The sequence below is a fragment of the Trachurus japonicus genome, chromosome 22 (assembly GCF_045865225.1).
Source record: "Trachurus japonicus isolate A0001 chromosome 22, Traja_1.0".
Taxonomy (NCBI): Eukaryota; Metazoa; Chordata; class Actinopteri; order Carangiformes; family Carangidae; genus Trachurus; species Trachurus japonicus.
In genome coordinates, this window is record NC_140928.1 from 23,794,269 (window position 1) to 23,814,921 (window position 20,653).

At 42.8% G+C, this 20,653-nt stretch overlaps 1 protein-coding gene across 1 annotated transcript in view; it reads left to right on the forward strand.

Moving 5' to 3' along the window:
- The first annotated feature begins 264 nt into the window (after positions 1-264).
- The window catches only part of LOC146964100 (AT-rich interactive domain-containing protein 1B-like), a 207,650-nt gene continuing 187,261 nt past the window's right edge, over positions 265-20,653 (forward strand). The window contains exon 1 of the mRNA XM_085767925.1: positions 265-405. The gene's annotated coding sequence lies outside the window, so the exon portion shown is untranslated. The remainder of the gene's footprint in view (positions 406-20,653) is intronic.

Sequence of the window (20,653 nt, forward strand, 5' to 3'; positions counted from 1 at the left end):
ATTATGCTGCTTAATTAGAAATGTCAATATTAAGAAATAATTAAACTTGGGAATATATTAAGCTTGTCAGAAATACTTAAAAAGTTATGACCATCACTCAAATTATGTTTTCTCTTATATGTTTTGCAATGATTTTAAAATTAAAGATGAGATCATTTTGTGTGGCACATCAATGTGTGTGGATAGTTAGTAAGTTCACCCATGTTTTTTTTTTCCCCCAATAGATGTTGGTCTTTGAAGCAGCATCCATGTATGGAGATCATTGTTGAGAGATAACACATGAGAAGCTAATTCCTTACCTTGAGTTCCTGTGCTTTTAACACCTGACCCCCCAGAGCGGCTTCTGAATGGCAGTCACCACAGAGTTGAAGCGATGATACCATCAACTTGTCTACTAATCTACAGGTATTTAACTCTTTGTTTTTTAATTTTACACCAGCCTCTGGTCTACAATCCACCACCAGTGCACAGTATCACCATACCTGCAGGTGTTAACATGACAATGAGGAGGATGTCTGTGATTCAACATGATTTTCAAGTGCTTGCAGGGGACATATCTCAATTTATATGTATGTTTAAATTGAGATCTAGTGTGGACTTTAAGGCATAATAGTTATCAGCCACCTGCAGTTACTAAAATGTTAACTAAGTAATTATCAGGTTTTTTTTCTCTGTGAAACAATCTCAGCTGTATATTAAGATATATTAAGTGTGTGTGTGTGTGTGTATGTTAATTATATATGTTTAATAGTCCACAAATAGCTGTGTTATTCAATTAGATTGCTTTATATTTAGTTTAAACATGTGTTTGTGCTGTCTTTTCAAATTAAGTCAATTGAAAATACTTAATTGAACTAAAGTTATCTTTCATTCACTTAAGGTAATAAAATGAATATGGTATGCGTATAATGGCCTTAGAGCATAGATTTAACTCATTAGTTGATTAGTATTTAGTTCATACTCTTATCTGAGATGCTTCGAGCAATTCAAGCTTCGAACTGTGAACATGTGCAGCACTATCTTATAAAAACTAAAGACCTAGGCTAGCTCTATTTTGAAATGTTATCAGAAGATGAAAGTCAGTCATGCTCTAACTAGATGCTACCGTCTGATCATAACTTCTGATGTCTATTTCCAAAGAAGCTTTTTAAAAAAAAAAACATGGTCAAACTTTAAGATGTGTAGCACTGACATCGTGTCCTGTTCGATTCCTGTGGAGTCGTTCCATTTGTCTCTCGATATCCTGAAAGCATTGAGGTAGCGTCGACTTAGTTGTTTATCTTGAGAGATAAACCAATTGTGAACAACCTTTGATCACGGCAATACATTTTCATACTAATATAGATCTCACAGGTAGCTGCGTATTGATACTAGTAGATTTAAGGGAGACTAATAATCAAGTAGAGCTATCACCTGTTGACTGCAGCAGAAGCTGACTGAAAGAAAGACTTGAAAGCATTTGTACCTCAAAGCGATGGCAGCCTCTAATGATAGGATCGGTTTTGGCACAGCACGTTGGCCATGTTTCCCTCAAAGCCTTGTGTGACAGCTCTTTAATTGGACTGCTCCGTTCCCTCAGTGCTCTAAAATGTTACTAGCCAGCATTGCTTGGCTGTTGTGGTATAATTATTCCACAATATACTGTAATAAAATCAAGCAAGACAAAGTTGATCTCCAGGAATTCTGTACATCTATTTATGAATACAGGCAATTTCATGTTCATTTGGACCTCGATATCCCTCTCTGAGTCTCGATGAATCATTTCTTCCTTTAATCAAGTGCGAACTGAGCACTCATGCATGTAAGAGGAGGAACGGAGACACCTTGGTGTTACAGTTAAAGCTATGCTTTTTTTTTTTTAAACTTCCATTAGAGGATAATTACTAAAACCATGTCCAATTACCTTGTGTGTTGTTTGCAGTTCTTCAAGTCAACAGAAAAAAAGATTTTGCCGTAGTGCGAGAATATAATTTATCACCATCCAGCTAGTGTAAATAATAATAATGATAAAAAAAACTCTTCACAAGAGGATGTAACCTTGACTTTGGCACTTTTGACATATCTCTCTTTCTGTCTCTTCCTTGTTGTTCTTGTTTTCCCCTACTGACTGAAGAGAGTAAAAAGACCCCAGTGAACTAAAGCCTATATCAGTCAGATGAGAAAGGAGAGAATGTATGCTTGTGTGTGTGTGTGTGTGTGTCTCCTCTAGCCTGCGGCTGCAGATTAGCCGTGAGAGCCAGAGGATCGCCCCCGCTCTCTGACAAATGAGAAAAGCCACAGTGGCCCTGGCCAAAGTGACAGGCCAAATGGAAGCAATTCCTCCCGAGGCGGGGGAGAGCAGCTGTGACCAGGGCCTGCTATGCCACTCTAGACAGGAACCTGCGCGTGCGTGTGTGCATGTGCGTGTGTGTGCTTGCCTCTGTATTAGCTATAGAGACTTTACCCACGAGACAATTGGCTTTTCGCTCCTGGCGGTCCCCATATAGCGATGTGTGCCGCTGACCTATGGGGAACCCCTACAATCAAAGATGACTGTACACCTTTACCTATGGGGGATTTTGTCACATGCGTTTGTTTTACCCTGCTGCAGTCTGCCCTACGCTCTTCGGGATGCGTTTGTGGCTGGTGTTTAGAATATCTGACTTTTTATATATGAATTTGAGCCAAGGTAAAGGGCCTTCAACAAAGATGCTGCACATGCTAGTGGGATCATCCTTGTTAAAGAGCACTGCCAGGGTACATCACCCAGCTTCACTTCAGAGCCCAGCGGATGTGTGAGTAATTAACACTGAGCCCTGATGGATTAAATACTACCCTGCTGAGATCGACTCTGTCTGCTGCCATTGGCACAGTGACCTGCTAGCAACAAGACACTTTCAGGGGCAAGGATGGCAAGAGTGATGTGAGTAACACGGATGGAAATGCGGAGAGAGTTTATCAGTCTCAAACCATTTAAATAAACAAGACTAGTGCACGTAAAGTGTTCGAGTGAATAGGTCTAAAAAAAACATGAGGATTGGAAGATGGATATCTCTGGGTTTGAGGCTATTCCCACCAGTGTGGAGTATTTTGCCTCCAGTTCAGTCAGCCTGTCTGTCAAGAGATATATCCAAATCCGTGTCTCCATGCTGTCTTTCCTCCTCGTCTCTAAATCTGTCTGTTCTCCCCTCGCTCTCTCTCCTATCACCCAGGGCCAAGTGGATCCAGCTCCACTTCCACACAGCCATCATAATTACTCCACGCCGGAAGAATCAATTACAGCTAAGCACCATTGTTTCCAGAATGGAGCTAAACATTAAAGTTTAAAAATTCCGAATTATTAAAAAGTCATGCTCTCAGGGACACATACAGAATATTTACTGTTAACAAATAACTTAATAACTTCACTCCGAATTATTAATTCATGGCTCACATTGGCCCAGCAAGACTTGTCTCATGGTTAATTTCTCTGCCTTTATACATGGTTAAATATGCATCACTTCTCGACTGTTCTCGCCTATATGAGCACTTGGCAAATCCGTCAGAGTTTTTGTGACTTTATTAGAAAATCCGAGCTGCAGTTTTGTCTGTTGACATACTGATATGAATATTCCAGACTTGGCTAATGTTTTGTTTATAGCTGGGGAAATAGATGCACTTTGTTGTGCGCATTATAGTGATGTGGTTTGGCTGGTGTAGATTGATGCTGCAGATCACTTTTACTCTGAGGAATGGCTAGCATTTAGGAGAAATATCCTCGAGTCAGCCTTGTTTGGCTCACGTTTGAGCTAATGAGCTGGTTCTGATTAGGGCACCTAACAATCCAGCAATCATGGATCATGTTTTGATGTTTTTCTGTATCAGTATCCTGCTGGGTGCTAACTGTTTGAAGGTGAAATTATCAACTGGCTAATCAGTCATGCCACTTGAACTTGAAGCAGAACATGATTGTCGTAAAACAAAGGTGGAAAACCTTGCACTGGTATCTTTGGCCATTAGGCTCAGCACATGAGGGTGTGAGTAATATAACTGGAAAGAGAATAAAACGTTTTGTTTTTTGTTTTTTTAAAGACTATTTTCTTATTTGTGCATAAAATCAATGGCCATTCCAGACTGTTCTGGATGTCTTGTTTTTGATGCAGATTTGCAGAGCCTATGGGATACATCCACTCCTTAAGCCAATTGCTACTGATGGTGCTTATCATTCATGTCCACTGTGTATGCATACAGAATATTACCCGTGGGATTTATTTCCTTGTTGGTGTTTTATGCACAATTCAAGTTCTCAGGCCTCCATGAGATTAATGTTATTGCTGACTTGTTCTAATAGCTACTGCAGCAAGCAGCAAACATTTCCCATTATAGGTCACACATACAGTATACAGTAGTCCATGAAATGCAAATACCACTTCATATCCACCCTGCCTGCTATGGGATGAATGGCATGAGTGGCATTAAATGGGCTGCAGGATGATTGAGAATAGGGAAAGTGAAGGTCCTGGCTCTTTTAGCTGCTTCCAGCTGAGTGAATCAAAAACAATGTGGCAGAACCTGAAATAGTTCGCAGCTTTGGAGAAAAGTCCCCGGGGGCTGTAAATTGGCTCTCAGAAGAGGGGAAAAAGAAACAATTGCCCTTTACCTCTGAGGTTGCATGTCATCTCTCTGAAACTCACTACTGGGCAGATTAAGGTCAAGTAGACCATTCCCCCTCCCGTCTTTTTCCCCCTTTTTCTCTAAAGGGAGCGGAGAGAGGGCGAATAAAATGATGACAAGGAGGGATTGAGATAGAGCGCTAGGGTAGAAACTCAGATTTTGAAGGTCTTTGAAAGAGGTTTTACACCCATCCCTGGTGGTTTTGCTCTCTCACTCCAAGAACTGTGTTGATAATGGCTGCTTGTCAAGGCGGATGAGCCCACCTGCTCTTTGTAACTCACTCCTGCTGCTTCAGCTCATAGCCTCAACATAAATATGAAAGAAACACGATTGGGGGTTAGTAGTGATCCTGCATAGTGGTTGTCAGTGGATACAATATTATATGAAAGGACACTGCAGGAATGCATACTTCAGGTGGAGGATGGGAACATTACTTAGCTGGCTAATTGTAGGCCCACTGAAAAAGAGTAGGTCGGCCTCCTCCTGCAGACCCCACGGTTTGGAGGTAACACACTCCTACTGTACCATATTATGTCATTATGTTCTTGTTGTTCACCACAGATGATAGATCAGTGAAACTGAAGTGGCAAGCCTGCCAATTGTAATTACACAATTAGTTGACACACAATTAAGTCTTTTGTTTCAATGGATCGCCCTGTCAATCAGGAAAGAGCTCCTGCACGTTCAGTAATGTGCAAGTGAATGGCATAACATTTTGCCTTCCCATGTCAAGGGCACAGTTACGAAGTCTTCCAGCAATTAAGAACTGTAATGTGCTGAGTTGAGCACGGCAACAAAATAGGCAGCAATTTCTTCTGCTCCTGTTGAAATTATGCTTATCAGGTACCTCGCCTCAGCAAAGGTGAGGGGTCAGCCCGAGCAGGCAGGCAGCATTTCTCCACATAATTGAGAGAAGTTTGGATTTAATTGTATAATTAATCTTGTCGAATTAAGTTACACAGAAGTCCGACCCCTAAATTAGGCAGTCTGGAATATTTTAAATTGCCTTAATGTGAAATCTGGCTCCAGAATGCACTTTGTTCTCTCCTGATGGTATGAGGTAAGTTTTTAGCCATGATGAACACGGCATGCTGTAATAACCTGTTAGCAGTTCTTATCACGTTGTTCCTTTATATGATTAATTTCCTCAAAAAGTAATTGCAATTTCAAAAAGAGGCTCATTTTATTCTATAGCTTATTGTAGACCAGTGAAGTGAAAATATAAAGACAATTTATGGTAATGTTCATCAAACTGAATATGAACATAAGAAAGTGTGTGTTTTCAGCTATGGCTCTTCTTTGATGAGGGCTTAGTTGTCTAATGTATTGTTTAGTTCATTTCTCTGACTTAATGTATTCTGAAGACAATCAAGAGTTATCACTGCTCAATCTTCTGCACCCTAATAGCATTCATAAGTTCTGACACATCTGTGCTGCTCCTGCTCCCATCAGTCCTAGCAGCTGCTACCTGAACTCACCTGTCCTACTGTGTTCCTTTTTATTGATGTAAGAAATTCAGTTTGACTTCCACCATATAGTGATAGTTGTCCTGTTTAGAAGCACTGGGCATGCTTGTGAGGCCCATGTGGCGGTGATGGAATAAAAGGAGGCATAAAATGATTTTCTGTGGGACTGGACTCACCTGAGCAGCCTTCAATTTCCTTGTTCTAATGTGGATTTTATTGTCTCATGACTCTTACAGTATTGGTTCTGCTGTACGAGCCATACTGTTCAAAACATCACATGCTTCTTCAAAGTGCCCCAGTGAATGTGAAAATAAAGAATTTTAGTTGTTTAATTCACCTACAAAATTTTGATATATCAATATACTGTATCTTTTGACTTTAAAATATGTTAAATTATTAGCATGCAACTGCTAAAAATGAATGATATAAATGTATATATGCACCCAAGACTCTCTGGAAACATTATTGATACCAAGTTTATTATCAGAGTAGGTAAAGTAAATAGAAAAAGAAAAAATGCAGAATGTAATTTACATTTCCCTGACATCACTATTACTTTAATGTTTTGGGGTTTTGTTTTGCTTCCTAACCCCAGCTGCAAAGAACACAGTTTTTACACATTTAAAAGATTAAAATATGAGCCAGCAAATAAGGACAATCATTGACAGATTGACATCTTTAATAATAATAATAATTAAACAAAAAAAACTGGTCTCTCCCTAGGAGAAACCAGTCTTGCCTTTAGATGTGCAAATGAGGCAAATCTAGTCGTCGTAACATGGATTCAAATTTAGTTTCCTTTATTCACAGGGCAGAGATTCATTTGTAGCCACCAGTGAATAGACGTGTTTTCAGGAGGCACATTAATTCTGCTAGGTATTTTCTCCTATTGAGTTTCTTTGTAACAGAGCTGTGTGTCCATGTTGATATGACAGTGTAACCTTGTCATAAATCCAAAAGCCCAAACTCCATCTCTAAACAAATGAGTGCACCTCACAGTATCTCAGCCAGATAATCTTGTTTCAAGTCACAGTTAAGAGTGCATCTCACAACACTGTCTCTCAGCAGACTTTGCAGAGATTAGAAACACTTGAGTGGAGATTGGTTTGGGAGAGAAAAGCCATTTGGGGGCGTCACACGGGAAAGGGATAAAAAGTCGGGAGTATCAATGAACTGACAATAATCTGAGATGTTGATAACAGAAATGTGAACAGAAGCAGTTCTCATCAGCATGTTTTATTCTTGGGAACATGGTATTTTTTTTTTTTTAACATGAATTTACAATATGTGCTAGTATGTGTCAAAATAAAAACATCTGCTGAGATTCTAGTGCATGGTGCCTAGTGGTGTTTAGCTGTCTGCAGATATGTTGTATATATTTTCTATATATTATTCAGCATCTGTGTAGTTGATTCAACTGTAATGACAACATTTCTGTTTACTGCAGTATGGAGATGAGAATGCACGTCCGATCGGCTACTGCCTAGAAAGCAGGATGCCCCTGGGGTATTTGCCAGCATAATTCTCTTCTTAACACAACGACCTTACTCTGCTGCTGTTGTCAGATTTAGTAACAGCAGACGCATGAGAGGAGCTGGTAGGAAAAAGTCTCCTTCAGCTTGTTGGAATGCCAACTGTGTGTATGAGCTTTCAAAGGGCCCTCTTTTATGTCCGTGACGTATGACTGTTTCTGTGTAGACGGCATCTCGCGGAGAGAAACGCTACACCAGCACAACGCTGCTGTCACCCAGAATACAGATGGAGCATCTGCCCTTGTGCACTTTCCCTGAAGTGCGTACTTACATAGATGGCTCTATTTTGCACTGGTGTGTGTGTGTGTGTGTATGTGTGTGTGTTTCTGCATAGTGTACTTTTTTGCAAGTGGGGAGATGTACGGCTGCTGCAGGGGAGTATTCTGGAGTGTGATTATTTTTAGGTTCTGAGTTTCTCCCCCGTCCCCGTCTCCCTGTGTTACCAAATTGAGGCAGTCATCGCTGCAATAAACCCATTTCTGGTTCCTGGCAGGATGCAAGACTTTTAAGACTAAAGAGGTCGGAGATGTGGTTTTGTGCTGCTAGAAATTATTCTGTTTTTTTTTTTTCTTTCTTTTTTTAAAATTCATTTATTTTTTTGTTGAGGGGGCGTATCGTCCTGTCCCTACAGAGAACATCAGGATAGCATTAATACTGTATGGGAAAGTGGTCCCAGACTACAGTGCTGGCCACTGAGACTCAACATGTTTAACCTTTAATCTCGGTAGTCCCATGATATTTTGCAAAAAGACATTCTTTCTTTGCAACAAACCATTGCAGCATGCTTGCGAAATTGAATCTAGCTGATTTCTTTTTTAGGACTTCCATGCTTTATTTGGCTTCTTCCTCCTTTTCCAATCTGTCTTTGATTGTTCAGGGAAATCTTGTGAAATGCAAATGGGGCCAAACAGAATGTAATTGCTGCTGTGTGATGATTATGAGGGAGAACTAATGATGTCCCAACACCGGGGTCAGGTAGGGTTTAATTAGAGGAGGCACAATCAGTGTCACTCTGCTCTTGCGCTCGGCTTTTTCCCGTTGCCTGCCTGGTCCTGTGCCAGCTTGATCTCCAAGAGAGTTTAAAGAAAATAGGCTGCTGATGTGAAAAGAGAGAGGGGGCAGAAATTAATGCAGCTAAGTTCTTTTGTTCAGACTGGGGCTGTTTTGGAAATGGAGCCCCATAAGAAGCACTGGCCTGTCTGCAGATAAAGGTGGAGGTTAATGAATGGAACAGAATGGAAAAGGTCGCCATTCGTGCTCCTGAAAACATTGGTCCATTGTGAGAAAAGCCTTGTGATGTCTTTAACTAAACACATGCACAGTGGAACATATGCTCAACCGAGCACTTTATTAGCACTGGTTAAAGTCTCCCTGTGCTCTCAGTTGCATCACATAATTTGTACAGTTTTGTCAGATGCACATAAATGCTCCCAATCTCCTCTTATACCACATCAGGTGTTGTACTGGCTCCAGATCTGTAGACTGAAATTCACTGAACTCACTGCCATGTTCATGAAACCCATTTTAGATGTCTTTGGTTCATAGTCATGCTGCCACTTCCCATTCGAAGGTAGTAAACCTGAAGCTCAGTGCACATGGACAGCAACAATACTCCAAATGGCTGAGGTGGTTCTGGTCTAAAGGTTGGACATGTGCATTCTGGGAAACTTTTCTCCTCACCACAGTTATGAAAGTGGTTTTCTGAGTTATAGTCACCTCCGTCAGCAGCACTCAGTCTGGAAAATACTCCAACCAGCCTCACAAAGATCACTGTCTCTCTCCTCTCTGAAATGACTTGAAGCTCCAGACCTCTCCCAATATTACACATCCTACTGCTGCCACCTGATTGGCTAATTGGATAACTGCATGAAAAAAAAGCCATTACACAGGTGATCCTAACAAAGTGCTCGGTGAATGCGGGTGCTGCTAACCTTAGTAGCAAAATGAAACATCTCCTGTGCCTTTGACTGTGATGATAAATTATTGTTCTGCAGGAATATGTTGTGCAACTGAGCAGATTACTCAAACAAGGAGACCAGATTGGACAGATGAGTGAGATCAGCCAAGGAGAATAACTGTGGCCAACATTCCTGATTATCCAATCAGCGCTCCAAAAACATCAATTCCATCTCGTCAATAGATAATTAAGAGGGATAATTGGCTGGCTGCGCTCTGGGCAGACAAGCACTGCTGGTAAAGTTCCATTGCTTACCTCAGCATCACACACACACAGCGGAGACATCTGCACAGTGAAGGTCAACGTCATGTCTGATGTAAGAACTTGATTTTTAGAACATAAAGCTGGTAGCCCTATGGGCCTCAGTGATCCAAAATGTGTTTTGAAATTGAGCATTTTAAAATAATTTGTTTTTATTGTGCATGAAACACTCTACTCTTAGTTTAGCAAGATCATCTTGAGATCTTTTCTGGCCCAGTCAGCTGTTCCACATTAGATCTCCTTCCACGTGGCCTCTGTTGTTTTTAAACCACTTTGAAGGATTATCTTACTTGGCAACTAAAGGCCTATTTTACAAGGCCACCACCTCACCCTTTTCCAGGACCATAGTTTTTTTTATTCTTAACCATCTTGCTCAGAGCTGTTCATCCCTTTTAGATCCATGAGTGTCTGTGAAGTACAGGCCAGCAGATTTAAGCGGACAGGGCCAGAGATTTAAAACATTGACCTGCCCGGTCTCAACAGCTGTGTGCTAATCCATTTCATTGCTCTGACTGTCCTCCCCCTTTTTTCTGCTCTGGTGAATAGCAAGGTCCTTAATGTGTGAGATCAAGAGGAAAATAAGGCTCTCCAAATGGAATCAAATCACACGGAGGGGCTGCAGCAAAAGGCCTCGGCAGCATTAGGGCCAGAATAAGACAGAGCAATTGGACTGTAATTCCTTTTCCAGCTATTAGCCCGTCACAGCTTGCCGTACACTCATTTGCCTGGTTCGCTTCTCGTCCCTCTCCCCCGACCAACCAGTCTTTGATTAATTCATTAATTCACAAACAGAAGCTGAATCACATCTCAGCACTTGGTCGACTCAAATTGGATGCAGGATAACAATCAGTCCCTCCTACCCCGGTCCGATCTGACAAATAAAAAATACAGCATTACTGAGTAAATAGATCTCTGTCCATTCGGCCTGATAATTTGTTGCATTTTCATGTTTTATTTATGCTCAGAGAAGCTGCCTGTTCTCGTATATCACAAGCCCAACGAGGCAAGGCGTGTAGGGGTGTATTGATTTGGGTTGACTGTGCACCCCTCCACGCAGCCCTACTCCTACAGCCTCTGCTGCGCCCTTTGCAGTTTGTATTCGTCTCAAGCTTTTAGCCCTCTAGCCCTTGTGCATTGGCTCTCATTCAATGGTCCCCCTTCTTGGCTCACGCAAGGCCCAATCCCATTCCCATGCATTCAATATTCCCATTATAAGCTCATTAGTCTAGTCATTGTTTTGGGCTCATTAATAGGATATCCATCGCCTTAGACACCTCTGAATTACCATGTCACAGTGTGGCCCCTTTCAGAGCATCAACAGTGGGTGGATTTACAGAGTTGTGCGAGCGTGTGTGTCCGCGTGCGACCGTGCGTCTTGCGCCCGTGTGTGCCATGTCGACCTTGAGTTTGCTGACATGCCAGCCCCTCTAGAAACCTGCTGACACACTTCATGTAGATACACATGCATCCGCACATACACACACACACCAAAGTCCTCCCTGCTCAGAGCCACTCTCCCGCCCACCCGCTCCCAGAGGCTTGTCCGTCAGCGATGCAGGAGACAGCGGAGCGAGCGGGCAGGGGGGCTGGGGCTGGATCAGGGTTTTTAACATGCGAAGCAGGTCCTCCTGTGCGTACGTATTGATCCTCGGAGGGCTCCCAGGCCCCCTTTTTCCTTTCTTTCCCCGGCAGTGGAGGCCATTCATCACAGAGACCATGACTGGAGAGCTCAAACAGCCGTCTCTGTCAGAAAATGGGCTGCGCCGGGCAGTGCCGTGCCACACCGAGCTGGCCTTTCTCATCAGGAGGGATTGGAGCCATGACACAGTGGCTCATGGCGTGATCTGTTCCTCTCACTCACAAGAGTCATCCATAGTGTGCTGGTCAATGCACAGTCATGCCTCTATAAAGCCAGGCCTCCCTTAACTGCTATATTGGATTGCAATGTTCCACTCTCACCTAACATGTTTTTATCGATTTGTAGGAATAAGAAAAAAAGAGGGGAGAAAAAAATCATAAAAGACCAAGCGTGCTGTTATGCTTTTGGTAAAAGTAACTTGTCTTGCTGACAAGAAAACAATCAACTTTTAAATGGCGGTTCCTCTGGAAGGCCATTTTTTTGAATCCGCGCTCAAAGAAGAAATATGAATCTTAATATCCAGGTCATGTTTATCTCTGACATCTTTCCCCTGGCTGGTGATTTATGCGAGTCTCCTGCAGTCTCCCTTCCTTCCTGCCTACTGCCACACCTAGGTCCTCCCCCGCACCCTCATGTTTGATTGATAGTGACTTTCGACGCCATGGGGAGATGTACATCCCAGCTGAGCTGGTGAGGCTGGAGCTCCAGCTTCAGCCTAAGTTTGGCCATGACAAGGACGAAGAGGGGGGTGGGGGGTGGGGGGGTGGGAGCAGGATGGAGCGTGGCCTCAGCATCAGAAGTGTTTTAAATAACTTTGACAGAGGAGTTTGAACCATCTCTCTGGGCTTGAGCTAATCTGATGTGAGAGGATGCCACACTGAGGCTGATAGGATACAGAGATAGAGGAGGGGACGAAAGGCAGGGGGAGAGAGAAAGGGTAATAGAGGTGCTCCTGCAGCTGGTGGGAAATCTGCCCTCTTCATCTTTTCATCTCTCCAGCCTCTCTCTTTCTCACTTTGCCCCTTCCTCTCTCACCCAGTTACATCCATTTACCACCAAGCCCCGGCTCTCCACTCCTCGCTCTTCTTTCTCTTTCACACTTTGCGTCACGCTCCCTCTTGCCTCCCTCCATCTCTCTCCCTGTCGTCCCCTTCACTCACCATCTCCCCCGCCTCGCCACTCCGTCCCTCTGTCTTTCACAGACGATTTAGGAAGTCACAGCCTCTCCCTTCCATTTATGAAATTGCTCATGTTATTTCCTGCCCCCACCTCCACCCCCCCAGTGCCCAGCTCTCTCTCATGAGTCTCAGTGGATGCATCCTCTCTCAGCAGATCGTCCCTGCATGGCCCAATCCTCCATCCAAAAAGCACACAGCTCAGTGGCCAATGCTTTAAAAAAAAACAAAGCACAAATGTAATGGGTAATATTCTCAGACAGCACAACTTGCCCCTGACACCACAACCCCATCGTAACACTGAGGTGTCCATTCTTAGTCCCCACCCATGGCCTCTTGTTTACCTCATCACCCTCTGGCCACTGTGAAAAGGCACATGCTGCCCCATTTTTCCTGTGGCTGTGTCTTTTTTTATGGCTTACTGCTCTGAGGCCATCGCTGTTATGAGTGCTGTCTGAGTGCTGGTGTAGGCAGAGAGATTTACAGGGCCTGGAAACATTTTTTTTCCACATTATGGTGAACTACTGCACCTGTTTCAAGACGTTGGAGGAGAGTGGTAACCACAATATGGAATTATGCGTTTAAGAATAACAGAGTACTCAAACGTTTGGATCTGAGTAGAGGCCACACTGGGGTTGGGTTACATTTAGCTAAAAATTGAATCAGCATTAATTCTTTTTTTTTTTCTCAAGTGGAACAAGCTGTGCTCAAAACAATGCCATATTATCCCATTATAAAGCTGTATAGACTAGTCTACAAACTGTTGCATATTTAGTGACACAACCATCAACATAAACCTTCATTTTGGAGTTTAAAGCGACCAGGAAAATGTAGGTATACAGTATATTACACTATGGTTGGTGGTCGGCTACTAAATGTCTGTGTGTGACGTATACAGAGTTTATCAGAGCCTGTTTATCTATGAAAAACTGACTGCTGCTGATGGAAATGACGCTGTTGAGAGAGGTCAGACTAAACCAAAACATAATGTTGTAAAAACTAATCGATAAGCTGAAATTTGCTGAAACACTGATGATACTGTTTGGGTTTGTCACTCCAGGACACCTAATTCACCTACAGTACTGTTGTTTGATTGGTAATATAACAATATTGATCAGAGGAGTTTTTAGTCTTAGTAATTAGATGTAATAATCCTGCAGTAATACAGCAAATACCTAAGTTGGTATTTCATGTGTCAAACTGGGTTCAGACAGAAGTGTAGAAATGATGTTTGAGTTTGGGTCGTGTTCAGTCACAGATGCTGTAAACACTCGAGCTTTGACCTTGGTACAGAATAACAACTGGCTGCTTAAGCTCATATTAACCCCATGTTGGGCTTTTAAAAAGCATCATGTCTCAAACAACTCAATGAGCCACTTCTGATCAATGTTCAGCTGCAAATGACTAATTTTTAGATGCTCATTGTGTCAAACAGAATATGTGTCAGGTTCCCGCTGTCTTTGGGACAGAAATATTCAGTCCGATTATCACTCTCTTCCTTGTCCTGTTCAGTGGTCCTTTGCGTTTACTGTGAGTTACCACAAATCCACCGTTGTTATCACAGCTCATGTATTGGCTTGCAGGCGAACAAGATGATACATGCTAGTATAACAGTTCTTGTAATGCTGTACCTTTGATGTTGGCTAATTTCCAGTGTTCGTGCTAGGATGTTCTCTCGTTTTCTGCCTCATCTACCCAAATGACAAAACATCCTTGTGTCTTGTGTTATTTGTAAAGTCAAATGATTTTAATCAATGACCTTTAATGAACTTCTATCTTTATCCAAGGTACTTGGATGTATTGAGGTGAGAGTAGTTTGCAAGGATGTTCACACACTGGAAAGGCCTCCATATGAATAGGAGTACAAGGACTTGTGTGAAGCTAACCTGTGACTCTGTGCATGCAAGCATATACAAATGTATTTTTCGAGTTAGAGTGTGATGTAAAGCAGAGCAGACAACAGAGCCAGACAGAAGGAAGCAGGGAATGAGTGTCAAATCGTGAAGCGAGAGGGGGAAAAAAAATACAGGGGAACCTTGATGGTGCTTGGCTTACTGTGGGTAAGTGAGAGATGGCAGGGTAAGAGAGGCAGAGAGATTGAGTGAAGGATGTGTGTGTGTGAGGTGGCGGGTAGAGTGTGGCCTGTCCTTGTGCCTCCTCCACTCCTCTCCTCTCAGCCTTCTTCTCTCTCCTCTCAGCCTGTTTCTGGCTCATTACCCCCTCCGCCAGCAGACTTCTCCCTGGGCGGCAGCGGGAAGAACTGTCCTCTCTCGCTCTCACCGACAGCCGCAGCCCGAGCTCTGCCCTGCCCTCCTGATATTAATCAACACACACTCTGTCAAGCTCGCACACACGCTCTCCCCAGTGAGCTTCTCTGACGGACAGGCTGGTGGGCAGCCGTCTCTTCTCCTGGCCCTCACTTGCAAATGAGACATCCAACCTCTTAGAGAAGCAGGCGAGGGACAGGATATTAGAAAAGTTTCATTGGGAGGAAACTTTGTTTTCATTATATGCTCCTCTGTGACTGACTGCGGCAGAAGATACTAAATGTTCCTGGGGTGGTGGTGGGTGGTTTTTATATTTCCCTTTATAAGCTGTGAAATTACTGAAAATGTTACACAGAATAAAACTCTTTATTGTACAAATACTGTACATGATGGAGAATTAGGTAACATAAAGATCCATAATTGGTCAACCTGACAACCTCCTATTATTAAAAAAAAAGTCGGATTGATTGACAGAGCTTTTTAGTAGTGAGAGAAAAACAAAACAAAAAAACTTTTTTTAATGAATGTTTTCATCAAACCTAAATTTTTGCCCAAGGAACACTCAAATTGTAGAGTTTTTTAAAGCTCTAAATAAAACAGTTAAATTGTGTGAATATAATTCACATTGATGTGGATAGCATTTTGCCTTTAATGATAGCGATATGGAAAAATGTTTAGAAACAAACCTATAAAGGTTTTTGCATACTCAAAGTGATGTCATTATAGAAATCCACAAAGTAATACAGATATTTAAGTTCACATCCATTTAATATATTGTGTTTTAAATAAACATAGACATGTTAAGAGATAAGGATACTGAACAAGTAATATATACTGAGATTTGTGTAACATATATGAATTGGCAATGCCGTTTATAGATTATTACAACAAATCTAAGCAACATATGCAATTATACTGATACATCTCAAGATGACATCAGCCAACAGTATCTTTATTATGTTTTGAATGACATAAAAATACGAAGTAGGTGCATCTTCTGTCAAAATCTATAATAGTCTTAAAACCTAAGGTGAATGCAGTCAGCTGACTTGCTCTGCAAAGTGCTGTAGTGTGTTTATTACGCTGTCGTCTTTTGCCTAAAGATATCCCAGAGCTCCTGCCCCTCCCTGCCTTCCCCTCTTTGCCCTCTCTTAAAACCTGTGCCCGCTGACAGTCTGCCAGGTGTGCCCATACCCAGGAGACATGCCCGGTGTCACGGAGCAAAGCGGGCTCACATTCGCCGCGAGGGGAGACGAGATGCCAGCTCGGCCACAGAATAACTTTAGGGGCGACGGAGAGGATCCCTGATGGTGGTATGTGTGACATTAGCTGGCTGCCTTCCCTCTCCTCTCGGCAAAGCTGGCGGCCCCAACTTTGCCTTCACATGCTGACTGGGTATGTGACCCGGTGTCCAAGTGACACATTCCCTGGCAGGGAGTCAGAATATGAAATGATCGTATTATTCACGTCCTACCTTTGACATTGCCTGTTAGCTGTGCAGAGGGCAGCACAGAGAGAGATGCAATCTGGCTGCACTGCCCACCTGAGGTTGTGTGTCTCAACATCAGGTGAAGAAGAATCCAGGAAATCCAGCTTTGAGGGGGTGCACATGTCTCTCATGTGTGTTGTTACACAGCATCCTTCAAAACAATGAGTACCCACTAAGCCTGTCTCCTGGTTTGACGCTGTGCTAATAGCGTAGCTGCCACTATTGTGGTGCTGTCTCTTGGGTGTTCCTCAAGTCTTCCTTTTCTGATGAGAGCAGCTGGACACTGGGGAGTCTTCGTCTCCTTTTTCAGGCAGACTATGCAATTTAAACCTGCCTCGGGCATGTAGATATTACTCCCCGGCGAGATGGCTGAAAATTAATGGAAATTGTTTTAGAGGAATCATTATTAACATTCTCCTTTGGATGCCCTTTTGTCATCTCAGCACTGTCGCCTCTCCTGTTTTATTCTCACGCTAATTTATGCAGCCATTGACATTCCTGTCGGTGTGTGAATGTGCTGGGAAATGTGAATAATCAGACTAATAATTAGTAATTGCTCCGTCACTTCAGTGGGCATATATTTTGGCATTAGAATAATATCAATCATGCATTTATTATCTTATTTAGCTGTTGTTTTCCCTCCTTGTGTTCATTGTTATTGTTTCGGTATTTTAGCATCCAAGGTGTGATGCTTGAGGATGCTGTCTGTTGAAAACTGTCGGTGCCACTAGTGCACAGGGACAAAGGTATTACAGTTTTTCTCCTCATGTCTTCCCCCTGGTGAAGGGGACTGTGGTGTAGTATAGCACAGCAGACTCACTCATCTCTGGAACCAGGAAATCACATTCCCTCACACATACGACTCAATTTCACACCCCGAGCTGGATTAAGAGGACTCTTCGCTCCGGGCCTGCGCAGGAAAAAGGGTAAATATCACCCTTGTTCCTGGTGCCGGAAAATCCGCTATTTAAATGGGGAGTAATATAAGTGACATTTTCCAGTTCATTATGCAGCCCCTGACCTTCACGATGTACGACTTGGATACTTCTCTGGCAAAAGGCGAGGCCTAGTTTTCCCTAATGGGAGATGTTTGACCTTGTCAGGAACTAAGAGGAGGTCAGAAGTGACGGAGGCTGTAAGCGGCCCAAGAGAGATGCGACGCAGCACCTACAACAATGACTAAGAACTCTGTAAACACACAACAGCGAAGGTGGCGTGGAGTTAGAGCCGCAGTGACTAAAAACTTGAAAAATCTAACAGTTTCTTGACAGACGTGAGCAAATAATCTATTTGTGTATTTTGGAAAGCGATAACGCCTTTGATACATTATGTAAATTTCTGATCTGCGGGGATAATCTATAGCTGTCGAATGTGTATTACATCATCTGGTCTTCAGATTTGTGTTTATCTCTGTTTGTGGCCAAACTGCTGAAGCTTATCACAGATGGATTCAACTAATCTTCAACTGGCTCTTTGCCTTTATGTCCAACTGTACTTTAAAGACTCCTCAGGATTCCAGATAAATCCATCGCTCTCAGTCACCAAATGTAATAGAAAGTAATCATATCGGGAGTCTTTCACGGATTAGGCTGTTTTGAATGTGACTTATAATCTCTTCCATTTGTGTGAACTACAATGATGTGCACTGGGCGCCTGGCAGAGATAATCTTATTACCCAGTTGGCTTTTGTTTTCTACTGCCTTGCTTTTATTCTTTATTAAAACATTTTGCTGCATTAAACATGCTAATTTGTGGCTGGGTATAATTGGGGTCTTGCTTTAAAAACCTCTCCCCTGTTTGGTAGAAGATTAGGAATTTTCATCGTCAGTATTATGTATAGAGTACAGTGAAAGCCCATGAAATATTCTTGCTTTCCATTATGTTTAAAGCCACTCAAGCTTATTAATGTGAAAGGAAAATGTATTATTATCCACATAACGCCATTGTTAAATGACAAAAAGATGTCAGATGGCAGCCATTTTGATTGATGGGATTGTTTGGCTGATTAGTCAGTGCTTCGGGGATCAAATTAATCAAACCAATCAGCTTTCAAACAGACAGAGAAATCCTAGTAATTCAAGTTCAGTATATTTTCAGGATTGTTTCGAAATAACCCAACACTCACTGTTGGAGCTGCAACAGAAAGGCTGTCAAATCTTCTATACTACTACAATCAGAAATGGAACAGCAGCAAACCTAGCTTTGGACACCAGAAGGGAGAATGTGAGGCAGATAAAACCCAGCAACTCACTCAGGAATCCTCATTGATCACTGGTGGCTTTTCGTGAGCCTCAGATGTGGAGAGATCAGAGCTTCAATCTTACTATGAAATGATATCTCACAATGTGAAATGATTCCCAGATCTACTAAAAAAAAAAGAGAAAAAAATGTCAAAGAAAGCACAGAGAATATTCAGGTGTCAGTATTTCTGCCTCGTTCACCTAGGGGTCTAATAAGTGATCACACAGAAAACGGGGAATCTCTCCCCCATAATGGTGAGCAACTTTTGATTTTGTGTCAAAACATATTTAAAATTTGAACAGTGCCGTCATTCCTGTGGTGTGCCGCTCTCTCCATGGGGCTTGTCACAGGAGGCGTCACGGCATGCAGCTCCAATACACGAGGCTCCTTTCATTTTTCTGTCTGACATGTTAAGTGTGATGGTACAAAGAGGTTCCATTTTAATTGTTTGGACAGATCACTCAAGGGAGAGCGGCTTTGATTTTGGGTGTTGACAGAATAGGCACAGGCTTGCTGAGTTGCTTCGGTGTCTGTCTTGCCAATTCTGCCACTGCGCCGTATTGATCGTGATAGGCTGTTTACCACAGTCCGCACTTAAGCTAAAGGCCAAGCTCTGTCCAACCTTTCACTGTAGCTATTGTTGAGGGAATTAGTTTAGAGGGGAAAAGCGCTACGATGAAGAGATGTCTTCTGATCCACTCTTTCTGACATGTATGCAAAAAAATCCATTCGATCAAATCTTGACGGTCAATGGATTTTTATCGGATATTCTTTGCGGGTAATGTGGGGGAAGCTTTGCGGCAAGTATAGTGACAAACAAGCCACTGATCTCTAAGCATGACTCTACTGTATGTGCAATATCTGTATTAAATAAGACGAATGGGCACTTGAGCTGTACCGTGTAGGCACTCTATGAAATACGGGTATACTTCGATGAAGCCTAGTGAGCGGTGAGAAATCACCTGTTGATGGGCCATAATGTAATAGAACATTCCTTTTGAATGGGCGGGAACCATAATGTCACACAGTCCATTAATATTCTCCTGCTGTGCCCACGTCTTGGCTTTCTGCTCTGGGGGAATGATGAAGGTGACGGACGACGGGGCGATGACACAAGAAAACAACTACCTTACCTCCTGTCTCCTCGCCAACTCCCCCCTTCCCCCCACCTCCCGCCTCTCACCCTCCCTCGCTTCCTCTTTATTCACCTCCCCTCAACCCTTCAACACAACAGCCACAAATTACCCACTTTGCTCGCAATATTATCAGGGCTGATCGTTGATGTCCATAATTAGAGTCTTAGTGTCGTCTAGCCTCCATTAGGCTAACAATAGAGCCATGGAACAAGGCCACTTTGGGCAAATAACATGTTGAGAACACTTGACTTTTGTGAAGAGATAGTGAAAAGCATCTGAGGCCATCACTGATCCAAACAGCCTTGAATAGTTGTGTGGCGGCTGGCTCTGTGAAAGCAGGCGGACAGGCAGGCGGTGGAATCTTCTCCATTGCAGAAAACACACTCATACACGGCAGAGACGCATAGGAGGCAATCACAGGCAGAAATGCAGACACACACGTCTTCACGCTCAAATGGTGACAGTGTTTTCCCTCTCTGTGCCCATTTTCCTTTGACAAAGACACAAATACAAATATCATCACACTTCACGCTGCAGCCTAGTGGAGCTTGTATTTCAATCACACAGCGTTAGATAGCTCGCTGCTGAGATTCCTTCCAGGCTACGGGGAGAGAGAGAGCTTTCTGTATACAGAGCCCAGGCCCCGTTTGATCTCCGTCATCACCCCTCTAAGACATCATTGTGTAACACTGTAAAAGCGGACGGCTTCATGGAGCGTAGGAAATATCAAGGAAGTTATTCATAAATATTAGATAATATCAAAACAGCCGGTTGCTCTCAGACTCTGAGCTCCTGGGTCAAGCCATCCTCATCCCTTTGATTTTTGTTCTTCCACTCAGGCTGAGCATGGAGGATTGA